This window comes from Rhipicephalus microplus, chromosome 7 (genome assembly GCF_043290135.1).
Source record: "Rhipicephalus microplus isolate Deutch F79 chromosome 7, USDA_Rmic, whole genome shotgun sequence".
In the NCBI taxonomy this organism is placed as follows: domain Eukaryota; kingdom Metazoa; phylum Arthropoda; class Arachnida; order Ixodida; family Ixodidae; genus Rhipicephalus; species Rhipicephalus microplus.
This window is the reverse complement of record NC_134706.1, coordinates 168658704-168672381: the sequence shown is the minus strand read 5'-3', so window position 1 is coordinate 168672381 and position 13678 is coordinate 168658704.

Below are 13678 nucleotides of genomic sequence, written 5' to 3'. Positions count from 1 at the left end.
ACACACGAGCAAGAATAACTGCCTGTATCTTCGGGCAGAACTGAAGTAAAGGTCTTTTCGGTGGACACCGCAGCAGACAGTAGAGTGCGTGTAATTCCAGCTTTTGCTTGCTTTTTTTGCGTACGAGCAAGAATAACCGCCTGTATCTTGTGGCACAACTGAAATAAAGTATTTTTTGGCGGACCCTGCGGCAGACAACAAAGTGCGTGTATTTCCAGCATGTGCTTGCTTTTTTGACGTACGAGCTAGAATAACCGCATGAATCTTCTGGCAGAACTGAAGTAAAATATTATTCAATGAACACCACGGCAGACAGCAGAGTACGTGTTATGCCAGCATGTGTTTGCTTTTTTATGCGTACGAGCAATAATAACCGCCTGTATCTTCTCGCAGAACTGAAGTAAAGTATTTTTCGACGGACACTGCTGCATACAGCGGAATGCGTGTACTTCCAACACGTGGTTGCTTTTTTTGCGTATGAGCAAGACTAACCACCTGTATCTTTTGACAGAACGGAAATAAAGTATTTTTCGGCGGACACCGCGGCAGACAGCAGAGTGCATGTAATTCCAGCATGTGCTTGTTTTTTTCGCGTACGAGCAAAAATCACCGCCTGTATCTTTTGGCAGAACTGAAGTGAAGTATTTTTCGGTGGACACCGCGGCACACAGCAGAGTGGGTGTAATTCCAGCTTGTGCTTGCTTTTTTTGCGTACGAGCAATAAAAACCGCCTGTATCTTCTGGCTGAACTGAAGTAAAGAAGGTTTCAAAGGACACCGCAGCAGACAGCCGAGTGCGTGTATTTCCAACACGTGGTTCCTTTTTTTGCGTATGAGCAAGAATAACCGCCTGTATCTTCTGGCACAACGGAAATAAAGTGTTTTTCGGCAGACACCGTGGCAGACAGCAGAGTGCGTGTAATTACTGCATGCGTTTGTTTTTTTTCGCGTACGGGCAAAAATCACCGCCTGTATCTTCTGGCAGAACTGAAGTAAAGTATTTTCAACGGACACCGCGGCAGACAGCAGAGTGTGTGTAAATCCAGCATGTGCTTGCTTTTTTGCGTACGACAAGAATAACCGCCTGTATCTTCTGGCAAAACTGAAGTAAAGTATTCTACGGCGGACACCGCGGCAGACCGCAGAGAGCGTGTAAATCTAGCATGTGGTTGTTTTTTTTCGCGTACGAGCAAGAATCACGGCCTGTATCTTCTGGCAGAACTGAAGTAAAGTATTTTTCAACGGACACCGCGGCAGACAGAAGAGTGTGTGTAAACCCAGCATGTGCTTGCTTTTTTGCTTAAGAGCAAGAATAACCGCCTGTATCTTCTTGCAGAACTGAAGCAAGGTATTCTGTGGCGGACACCGCGGCAGACAGCCGAGTGTGTGTAATTACAGCATGTGCTTATTTTTTTCGCGTACGGGCAAGAATCACGGCCTGTATCTTCTGGCAGAACTGATGTAAAGTATTTTTCAACTCACACCACGACAGACAGCAGAGTGCGTGTAATTCCAGCATGTGCTTGTTTTTCTTCGCGTACGAGCAAGAATCACCGCCTGTATCATCTGGCAGAATTGCAGTAAAGTATTTTTCGGTAGACACCACGTAAGACAGCACAGTGCGTGTAATTACAGCATGTGCTTGTTTTTTTGCGCGTACGAGCAAAAATGACCATCTGTATCTTCTGGCAGAAGTGAAGTGAAGTATTTTTCGACGGACACTGCTGCATACAGCGGAATACGTGTATTTCCAACACGTGGTTGCTTTTTTTGCGTATGAGCAAGACTAACCACCTGTAGCTTCTGACAGAACGGAAATAAAGTATTTTTCGGCGGACACCGCGGCAGACAGCAGAGTGCATGTAATTCCAGCATGTGCTTGTTATTTTCGCGTACGAGCAAAAATCACCGCCTGTATCTTATGGCAGAACTGAAGTGAAGAATTTTTCGGTGGACACCGCGGCAGACAGCAGAGTGCGTGTAATTCCAGCATGTGCTTGCTTTTTTGCGTACCAGCAATAAAAACCGCCTGTATCTTCTGGCTGAACTGAAGTAAAGAAGGTTTCAAAGGACACCGCAGCAGACAGCCGAGTGCGTGTATTTCCAACACGTGGTTCCTTTTTTTGCGTATGAGCAAGAATAACCACCTGTATCTTCTGGCAGAACTGAAGTGAAGTATTTTACGGCGGGCAACGCGGCAGACAGCAGAGTGCGTGTAATTACAGCATGCGCTTGTTTTTTTTCACGTACGGGCAAGAATCACCGTCAGTATCTCGTGGCAGAACTGACGTAAACTATTTTTCGGTAGACACCGCGAAAGACAGCAGAGTGCGTGTATTTACAGCATGTGCTTGCTTTTCTTACACACGAGAAAGAGTAACTGCCTGTATGTTCAATCAGAACTGAAGAAAAGTACTTTTCGGTAGACACCGTGGAAGATAGCAGAGTGTGTGTAATTCCAGCATGTGCTTGCTTCTTTTGCGTACGTGCAAGAATAACCACCTGTATATTCTGGCCGAAGTGAAGTAAAGTATTTTTCGGTAGACACTGCGAAAGACAGCAGAGTGCGTGTATTTCCAGCATGTGCTTGCTTTTCTTACATACGAGAAAGAATAACTGCCTGTAACTTCGGGCAGAACTGAAGGTAAGTACTTTTCGGTGGACACCGTGGCAGATAGTAGAGTGTGTAATTCCAGCATGTGCTTGCTTCTTTTGCGTACGTGCAAGAATAACCGCCTGTATCTTGTGGCACAACTGAAATAAAGCATTATTCAACGGACACCACGGCAGACAGCAGAGTACGTGTTATTCCAGCATGTGCTTGCTTTTTTATGCGTACGAGCAATATTAACCGCCTGTATCTTCTCGCAGAACTGAAGTAAAGTATTTTTCAACGGACACCGCTACAGACAGCGGAGTGCGTGTATTTCCAACACGTGGTTGCTTTTTTTGCGTATGAGCAAGACTAAGTGCCTGTATCTTCTGACAGAACGAAAATAAAGTATTTTTCGGCGGACACTGCGGCAGACAGCACAGTGCGTGTAATTTTAGCATGTGGTTGTTTTTTTCGAGTACGAGCAAGAATCACCGCCTGTATCTTCTAGCAGAACTGAAGTTGAAGTATTTTTCGGTGGACACCGCGGCAGACAGCAGAGTGCGTGTAATAGCAGCATGTGCTTGCTTTTTTGCGTACGAGCAATAAAAACCGCCTGTATCTTCTGGCTGAACTGAAGTAAAGAAGGTTTCAAAGGACACCGCAGCAGACAGCCGAGTGCGTGTATTTCCAACACGTGGTTCCTTTTTTTGCGTATGAGCAAGAATAACCGCCTGTATCTTCTGGCACAACGGAAATAAAGTATTTTTCGGCAGACACCGCGGCAGACAGCAGAGTGCGTGTAATTACTGCATGCGTTTGTTTTTTTTTCGCGTACGGGCAAGAATCACCGCCTGTATCTTCTGGCAGAACTGAAGTAAAGTATTTTCAACGGACACCGCGGCAGACAGCAGAGTGTGTGTAAATCCAGCATGTGCTTGCTTTTTTGCGTACGAGCAAGAATAACCGCCTGTATCTTCTGGCAAAACTGAAGTAAAGTATTCTACGGCGGACACCGCGGCAGACCGCAGAGTGCGTGTAAATCTAGCATGTGGTTGTTGTTTTTTTCGCGTACGGGCAAGAATCACGGCCTGTATCTTCTGGCAGAACTGATGTTAAGTATTTTTCAACGCACACCACGGCAGACAGCAGAATGTGTGTAATTTCAGCATGTGCTTGCTTTTTTGCGTAAGAGCAAGAATAACCGCCTGTATCTCAAGGCAGAACTGAAGTAAAGTATTCTAAGGTGGACACCGCGGCAGACAGCAGAGTGCGTGTAATTCCAGCATGTGCTTGTTTTTCTTCGCGTACGAGCAAGAATCACCGCCTGTATCATCTGGCAGAATTGCAGTAAAGTATTTTTCGGTAGACACCACGTAAGACAGCACAGTGCGTGTAATTACAGAATGTGCTTGTTTTTTTTTGCGCGTACGAGCAAAAATGACCATCTGTATCTTCTGGCAGAAGTGAAGTGAAGTATTTTTCGGCGGACACCGCGGCAGACAGCAGAGTGCGTGTAATTCGAGCATGTGCTTGCATTTTTTGCGAACGAGCAAGAATAACCGCCTGTATCTTCTGGCAGAACTGAAGTAAAGTAGTTTTCGGTGGAAACCGTGGCAGAGAGAAGTGTGCGTGTATTTCCAACACGTGGTTTCTTTTTTTGCGTATGAGCAAGAATAACCGCCTGTATCTTCTGGCAGAACTGAAGTAAAGTATATTTCGACGGACACCACGGCAGACAGCAGAGTTAGTGTAATTCAAGAATGTGCTTGCTTTTTTGCGTACGAGCAAGAATAACCGCCTGTAACTTCTCACAGAATTGAAGTAAACTATTTTTTGGTAGAGACCGAGAAAGACAGTGAAGTGCGTGTAATTCCAGCTTTTGCTTGCTTTTTTTGCGTACGAGCAAGAATAACCACCTGTCTCTTGTAGAACAACTGAAATAAAGTATTTTTTGGCGGACCCTGCGGAAGACAACAAAGTGCGTGTATTTCCAGCATGTGCTTGCTTTTTTGACGTACGAGCTAGAATAACCGCATGAATCTTCTGGCAGAACTGAAGTAAAATATTATTCAATGGACACCACGGCAGACAGCAGAGTACGTGTTATGCCAGCATGTGTTTGCTTTTTAATGCGTACGAGCAATAATAACCGCCTGTATCTTCTCGCAGAACTGAAGTAAAGTATTTTTCGACGGACACTGCTGCATACAGCGGAATGCGTGTATTTCCAACACGTGGTTGCTTTTTTTGCATATGAGCAAGACTAACCACCTGTATCTTCTGACAGAACGGAAATAAAGTATTTTTCGGCGGACACCGCGGCAGACAGCAGAGTGCATGTAATTCCAGCATGTGCTTGTTTTTTTTCGCGTACGAGCGAAAATCACCGCCTGTATCCTTTGGCAGAACTGAAGTGAAGTATTTTTCGGTGGACACCGCGGCAGAGAGCAGAGTGCGTGTAATTCCAGCATGTGCTTGCTTTTTTTGCGTACGAGCAATAAAAACCGCCTGTATCTTCTGGCTGAACTGAAGTAAAGAAGGTTTCAAAGGACACCGCAGCAGACAGCCGAGTGCGTGTATTTCCAACACGTGGTTCCTTTTTTTGCGTATGAGCAAGAATAACCGCCTGTATCTTCTGGCACAACGGAAATAAAGTATTTTTCGGCAGACACCGCGGCAGACAGCAGAGTGCGTGTAATTACTGCATGCGTTTGTTCTTTGTTCGCGTACGGGCAAGAATCACCGCCTGTGTCTTCTGGCAGAACTGAAGTAAAGTATTTTCAACGGACACCGCGGCAGACAGCAGAGTGTGTGTAAATCCAGCATGTGCTTGCTTTTTTGCGTACGAGCAAGAATAACCGCCTGTATCTTCTGGCAGAACTGAAGTAAAGTATTCTACGGCGGACACCGCGGCAGACCGCAGAGTGCGTGTAAATCTAGCATGTGGTTGTTTTTTTTTCGCGTACGAGCAAGAATCACGGCCTGTATCTTCTGGCAGAACTGAAGTAAAGTATTTTTCAACGGACACCGCGGCAGACAGAAGAGTGTGTGTAAACCCAGCATGTGCTTGCTTTTTTGCTTAAGAGCAAGAATAACCGCCTGTATCTTCTTGCAGAACTGAAGTAAAGTATTCTACGGCGGACACCGCGGCAGACAGCAGAGTGTGTGTAATTACAGCATGTGCTTGTTTTTTTTCGCGTACGGGCAAGAATCACGGCCTGTATCTTCTGGCAGAACTGATGTTAAGTATTTTTCAACGCACACCACGGCAGACAGCAGAATGTGTGTAATTCCAGCATGTGCTTGCTTTTTTGCGTAAGAGCAAGAATAACCGCCTGTATCTCAAGGCAGAACTGAAGTAAAGTATTCTAAGGTGGACACCGCGGCAGACAGCAGAGTGCGTGTAATTCCAGCATGTGCTTGTTTTTCTTCGCGTACGAGCAAGAATCACCGCCTGTATCATCTGGCAGAATTGCAGTAAAGTATTTTTCGGTAGACACCACGTAAGACAGCACAGTGCGTGTAATTACAGAATGTGCTTGTTTTTTTTGCGCGTACGAGCAAAAATGACCATCTGTATCTTCTGGCAGAAGTGAAGTGAAGTATTTTTCGGCGGATACCGCGGCAGACAGCAGAGTGCGTGTAATTCGAGCATGTGCTTGCATTTTTTGCGAACGAGCAAGAATAACCGCCTGTATCTTCTGGCAGAACTGAAGTAAAGTAGTTTTCGGTGGAAACCGTGGCAGAGAGAAGTGTGCGTGTATTTCCAACACGTGGTTTCTTTTTTTGCGTATGAGCAAGAATAACCGCCTCTATCTTCTGGCAGAACTGAAGTAAAGTGTATTTCGACGGACACCACGGCAGACAGCAGAGTTAGTGTAATTCAAGAATGTGCTTGCTTTTTTGCGTACGAGCAAGAATAACCGCCTGTATCTTCTCACAGAATTGAAGTAAACTATTTTTTGGTAGAGACCGAGAAAGACAGTGAAGTGCGTGTATTTCCAGCTTTTGCTTGCCTTTTTTGCGTACGAGCAAGAATAACCGCCTGTCTCTTGTGGAACAACTGAAATAAAGTATTTTTTGGCGGACCCTGAGGAAGACAACAAAGTGCGTGTATTTCCAGCATGTGCTTGCTTTTTTGACGTACGAGCTAGAATAACCGCATGAATCTTCTGGCAGAACTGAAGTAAAATATTATTCAATGGACACCACGGCAGACAGCAGAGTACGTGTTATGCCAACATGTGTTTGCTTTTTTATGCGTACGAGCAATAATAACCGCCTGTATCGTCTCGCAGAACTGAAGTAAAGTATTTTTCGACGGACACTGCTGCATACAGCGGAATGCGTGTATTTCCAACACGTGGTTGCTTTTTTTGCATATGAGCAAGACTAACCACCTGTATCTTCTGACAGAACGGAAATAAAGTATTTTTCGGCGGACACCGCGGCAGACAGCAGAGTGCATGTAATTCCAGCATGTGCTTGTTTTTTTCGCGTACGAGCAAAAATCACCGCCTGTATCTTTTGGCAGAACTGAAGTGAAGTATTTTTCTGTGGACACCGCGGCAGACAGCAGAGTGCGTGTAATTCCAGCATGTGCTTGCTTTTTTTGCGTCCGAGCAATAAAAACCGCCTGTATCTTCTGGCTGAACTGAAGTAAAGAAGGTTTCAAAGGACACCGCAGCAGACAGCCGAGTGCGTGTATTTCCAACACGTGGTTCCTTTTTTTGCGTATGAGCAAGAATAACCGCCTGTATCTTCTGGCACAACGGAAATAAAGTATTTTTCGGCAGACACCGCGGCAGACAGCAGAGTGCGTGTAATTACTGCATGCGTTTGTTCTTTTTTCGCGTACGGGCAAGAATCACCGCCTGTGTCTTCTGGCAGAACTGAAGTAAAGTATTTTCAACGGACACCGCGGCAGACAGCAGAGTGTGTGTAAATCCAGCATGTGCTTGCTTTTTTGCGTACGAGCAAGAATAACCGCCTGTATCTTCTGGCAGAACTGAAGTAAAGTATTCTACGGCGGACACCGCGGCAGACCGCAGAGTGCGTGTAAATCTAGCATGTGGTTGTTTTTTTTCGCGTACGAGCAAGAATCATGGCCTGTATCTTCTGGCAGAACTGAAGTAAAGTATTTTTCAACGGACACCGCGGCAGACAGAAGAGTGTGTGTAAACCCAGAATGTGCTTGCTTTTTTGCTTAAGAGCAAGAATAACCGCCTGTATCTTCTTGCAGAACTGAAGTAAAGTATTTTACGGCGGACACCGCGGCAGACAGCAGAGTGTGTGTAATTACAGCATGTGCTTGTTTTTTTTCGCGTACGGGCAAGAATCACGGCCTGTATCTTCTGGCAGAACTGATGTAAAGTATTTTTCAACGCACACCACGGCAGACAGCAGAATGTGTGTAATTCCAGAATGCGCTTGCTTTTTTGCGTAAGAGCAAGAATAACCGCCTGTATCTCAAGGCAGAACTGAAGTAAAGTATTCTAAGGTGGACACCGCGGCAGACAGCAGAGTGGGTGTAATTCCAGCATGTGCTTGTTTTTCTTCGCGTATGAGCAAGAATCACCGCCTGTATCATCTGGCAGAATTGCAGTAAAGTATTTTTCGGTAGACACCAAGTAAGACAGCACAGTGCGTGTAATTACAGCATGTGCTTGTTTTTTTTGCGCGTACGAGCAAAAATGACCATCTGTATCTTTTGGCAGAAGTGAAGTGAAGTATTTTTCGGCGGACACCGCGGCAGACAGCAGAGTGCGTGTAATTCGAGCATGTGCTTGCATTTTTCGCGAACGAGCAAGAATAACCGCCTGTATCTTCTGGCAGAACTGAAGTAAAGTATTTTTCGGTGGAAACCGTGGCAGAGAGAAGTGTGCGTGTATTTCCAACACGTGGTTTCTTTTTTTGCGTATGAGCAAGAATAACCGCCTGTATCTTCTGGCAGAACTGAAGTAAAGTATATTTTGACGGACACCACGGCAGACAGCAGAGTTAGTGTAATTCAAGAATGTGCTTGCTTTTTTGCGTACGAGCAAGAATAACCACCGGTATTTTCTCACAGAATTGAAGTAAACTATTTTTCGGTAGAGACCGAGAAAGACAGCAGAGTGCGTGTATTTCCAGCATGTGCTTACTTTTCTTACAAACGAGCAAGAATAACTGCCTGTATCTTCGGGCAGAACTGAAGTAAAGTACTTTTCGGTGGACACCGCGGCAGACAGTAGAGTGCGTGTAATTCCAGCTTTTGCTTGCTTTTTTAGCGTACGAGCAAGAATAACTGCCTGTATCTTGTGGCACAACTGAAATAAAGTATTTTTTGGCGGACCCTGCGGCAGACAACAAAGTGCGTGTATTTCAAGCATGTGCTTGCTTTTTTGACGTACGAGCTAGAATAACCGCATGAATCTTCTGGCAGAACTGAAGTAAAATATTATTCAATAGACACCACGGCAGACAGCAGAGTACGTGTTATGCCAGCATGTGTTTGCTTTTTTATGCGTACGAGCATTAATAACCGCCTGTATCTTCTCGCAGAACTGAAGTAAAGTATATTTCGACGGACACTGCTGCATACAGCGGAATGCGTGTATTTCCAACACGTGGTTGCTTTTTTTGCGTATGAGCAAGACTAACCACCTGTATCTTCTGACAGAACGAAAATAAAGTATTTTTCGGCAGACACCGCGGCAGACAGCAGAGTGCGTGTAATTACTGCATGCGTTAGTTTTTTTTGCGTATGGGCAAGAATCACCGCCTGTATCTTCTGGCAGAACTGAAGTAAAGTATTTTCCACGGACACCGCGGCAGACAGCAGAGTGTGTGTAAATCCAGCATGTGCTTGCTTTTTTTGCGTACGAGCAAGAATAACCGCCTGTATCTTCTGGCAAAACTAAAGTAAAGTATTCTACGGCGGACACCGCGGCAGACCGCAGAGAGCGTGTAAATCTAGCATGTGGTTGTTTTTTTTCGCGTACGAGCAAGAATAACGGCCTGTATCTTCTGGCAGAACTGAAGTAAAGTATTTTTCAACGGACACCGCGGCAGACAGAAGAGTGTGTGTAAACCCAGCATGTGCTTGCTTTTTTGCTTAAAAGCAAGAATAACCGCCTGTATCTTCTTGCAGAACTGAAGTAAAGTATTCTGCGGTGGACACCGCGGCAGACAGCAGAGTGTGTGTAATTACAGCATGTGCTTGTTTTTTTTCGCGTACGGGCAAGAATCACGGCCTGTATCTTTTGGCAGAACTGATGTAAAGTATTTTTCAACGCACACCGCGGCAGACAGCAGAGTGCGTGTAATTCCACCATGTGCTTGTTTTTCTTCGCGTACGAGCAAGAATCACCGCCTGTATCATCTGGCAGAATTGCAGTAAAGTATTTTTCGGTAGACACCACGTAAGACAGCACAGTGCGTGTAATTACAGCATGTGCTTGTTTTTTTTGCGCGTACAAGCAAAAATGACCATCTGTATCTTCTGGCAGAACTGAAGTAAAGTATTTTTCGGCGAAAACCGTGGCAGAGAGAAGTGGGCGTGTATTTCCAACACGTGGTTTCTTTTTTTTGCGTATAAGCAAGAATAACCGCCTGTATCTTCTGGCAGAACTGAAGTAAACTATTTTTCGGTAGACACCGCGAAAGACAGCAGAGTGCGTGTATTTCCAGCATGTTCTTGCTTTTCTTACATACGAGAAAGAATAACTGCCTGTATCTTCGGGCAGAACTGAAGTAAAGTACTTTTCGGTGGACACCGTGGCAGATAGTAGAGTGTGTGTAATTCCAGCTTGTGCTTGTTTCTTTTGCGTACGAGCAAGAATAACCGCCTGTATCTTGTGGCACAACTGAAATAAAGTATCATTCAACGGAGACCGCTACAGACAGCGGAGTGCGTGTATTTCCAACACGTGGTTGCTTTTTTTGCGTATGAGCAAGACTAACCGCCTGTATCTTCTGACAGAACGGAAATAAAGTATTTTTCGGCGGACACCGTGGCAGACAGCAGAGTGCGTGTAATTCCAGCATGTGGTTGTTTTTTTTTCGCGTACGAGCAAGAATCACCGCCTGTATCTTCTGGCAGAACTGAAGTTGCCGTATTTTTCGGTGGACACCGCGGCAGACAGCAGAGTGCGTGTAATTCCAGCATGTGCTTGCTTTTTTGCGTACGAGCAATATTAACCGCCTGTATCTTCTGGCTGAACTGAAGTGAAGAAGGTTTCAACGGACACCGCAGCAGACAGCAGAGTGCGTGTATTTTTCAACGCGTGGTTGCTTTGTTGCGTATGAGCAAGAATAACCACCTGTATCTTCTGGCACAACGGAAATAAAGTATTTTTCGGCAGACACCGCGGCAGACAGCAGAGTGCGTGTAATTACTGCATGCGTTTGTTTTTTTTTCGCGTACGGGCAAGAATCACCGCCTGTATCTTCTGGCAGAACTGAAGTAAATTATTATTCAATGGACACCACGGCAGACAGCAGAGTACGTGTTATGCCAGCATGTGCTTGCTTTTTTATGCGTACGAGCAATAATAACCGCCTGTCTCTTCTCGCAGAACTGAAGTAAAGTATTTTTCGACGGACACTGCTGCATACAGCGGAATGCGTGTATTTCCAACACGTGGTTGCTTTTTTTGCGTATGAGCAAGACTAACCACCTGTATCTTCTGAAAGAACGGAAATAAAGTATTTTTCGGCGGACACCGCAGCAGACAGCAGAGTGCATGTAATTCCAGCATGTGCTTGTTTTTTTCGCGTACGAGCAAGAATCACCGCCTGTATCTTTTGGCAGATCTGTAGTGAAGTATTTTTCGGTGGACACTGCGGCAGACAGCAGAGTGCGTGTAATTCCAGCATGTGCTTGCTTTTTTTGCGTACGAGCATTAATAACCGCCTGTATCTTCTGGCTGAACTGAAGTGAAGAAGGTTTCAACGGACACCGCAGCAGACAGCAGAGTGCGTGTATTTCCAACACGTGGTTCCTTTTTTTGCGTATGAGCAAGAATAACCGCCTGTATCTTCTGGCACAACGGAAATAAAGTATTTTTCGGCAGACACCGCGGCAGACAGCAGAGTGCGTGTAATTACTGCATGCGTTTGTTTTTTTTTCGCGTACGGGCAAGAATCACCGCCTGTATCTTCTGGCAGAACTGAAGTAAAGTATTTTCAACGGACACCGCGGCAGACAGCAGAGTGTGTGTAAATCCAGCATGTGCTTGCTTTTTTGCGTACGAGCAAGAATAACCGCCTGTATCTTCTCACAGAATTGAAGTAAACTATTTTTTGGTAGAGACCGAGAAAGACAGTGAAGTGCGTGTAATTCCCGCTTTTGCTTGCTTTTTTTGCGTACGAGCAAGAATAACCGCCTGTCTCTTGTGGAACAACTGAAATAAAGTATTTTTTGGCGGACCCTGCGGAAGACAACAAAGTGCGTGTATTTCCAGCATGTGCTTGCTTTTTTGACGTACGAGCTAGAATAACCGCATGAATCTTCTGGCAGAACTGAAGTAAAATATTATTCAACGGACACCACGGCAGACAGCAGAGTACGTGTTATGCCAGCATGTGTTTGCTTTTTTATGTGTACCCAGGCAGCACAGAAGGTTGGCCCAATATTGGGGATAGATCGGCATTGCCTGGCCCATGAACGGCCCAGTTTTCACAACGTACCGCCAAGATTGGCTATGCCAGCCAAATAGAACGGCGACGTTGGACCAGCGTTGACAACGTACCCCCAATATTGGTTCTGCCAGCCGAATAGAACGGCTATGTTGGACCAGCATTAACAACATTCCGCCAATGATGGCTGTGCCAGTCTATTAGATTGGTTATATTGGGCCAGCTTTCAGAACTTTCCGCCCATATAGGCTGTGCCGGCCTATTAGAACGGAGACATCGGGCTAGGTTGTACAAGTAGCAGCCAATATGGGCGGAGCCATCCAATAAGACCGGCATTATTGGCCCGCCGTTTGAACGTTATTGCCGGCGTCAGCTGAAAAGTCAACATCACGATGTCATAATATTAGAATATGAGCCAATTTCTGCGTGTGCTGCTTTTTGGCGCTGTTCTGGCCCCAATTTACGCGCCCATTTTTCAAGTTAGAGAGAGAGTAATATATGTGCCGGGCACAATATTAGAACTATCTTTTCGTCATTAAAGCATGCCCTGCCGCGGTGGTCTAGTGGATAAGGTACTCGGCTGCTGACCCGCAGGTCGCGGTTTCGAATCCCGGCTGCGGCGGCTGCATTTCCGATGGAGGCGGAAATGTTGTAGGCCCGTGTGCTCAGATTTGGGTGCACGTTAAAGAACCCCAGGTGGTCGAAATTTCCGGAGCCCTCCACTACGGCGTCTCTCATAATCATATGGTGGTTTTGAGACGTTAAACCCCACATATCAATCAATCAATCATTAAATCATGCACAGCTCGTTGAAATGCATAATCGTTGGTTGAAGTTGTGCAAGGTAGACTTTTTAAGTGAGAAAAAATTACCGATCAAGTTTCTCTGTCAGACGTGACGTCCGATGCGGTGCTATCCGTACGTATGACGAAGCTGCTGCGGATACCGCTGTCTTACGCGTGCATGTAGACGTCGAATATCTGACGCAAATCTTATCGTATCATGTGTCGGGCTAGCTATCTACGCGACCTATTCGAATCTGTTTTGCGTTCACAGCACAGTACGGTTAACGGCACTTGCTGCTGCTTGACGTGTGGGAAGAGCGGGGGCCGTCAGTTGCGTTATGGTGACTGAATCATACAACATATGCAGTTGCCGTGATCTAACACACAGACGCGCGTGCGCACGCACGCACGCGCTATATTCATGCAACGACCACACTAATTCCCAACAACATCGCAGCGAACGGTTGGTAAGGTGTTGCGGAGTGTGTGGGCGTCGTAGGGCACCCTGTCGGTGCCCTGCTCGTTGCGAACGCGAATTTCGGCGTGGAACGCATCTTTTTTATGCACTTTTTTTACGTGTGCCCAAAACGGTAGGCTGCGCGATACGAGAAGTACGACACACAAAAAAAGAAGAAACGTGAATGCATAGGGCAAATCGTTAATAACAAAAAAAAAAA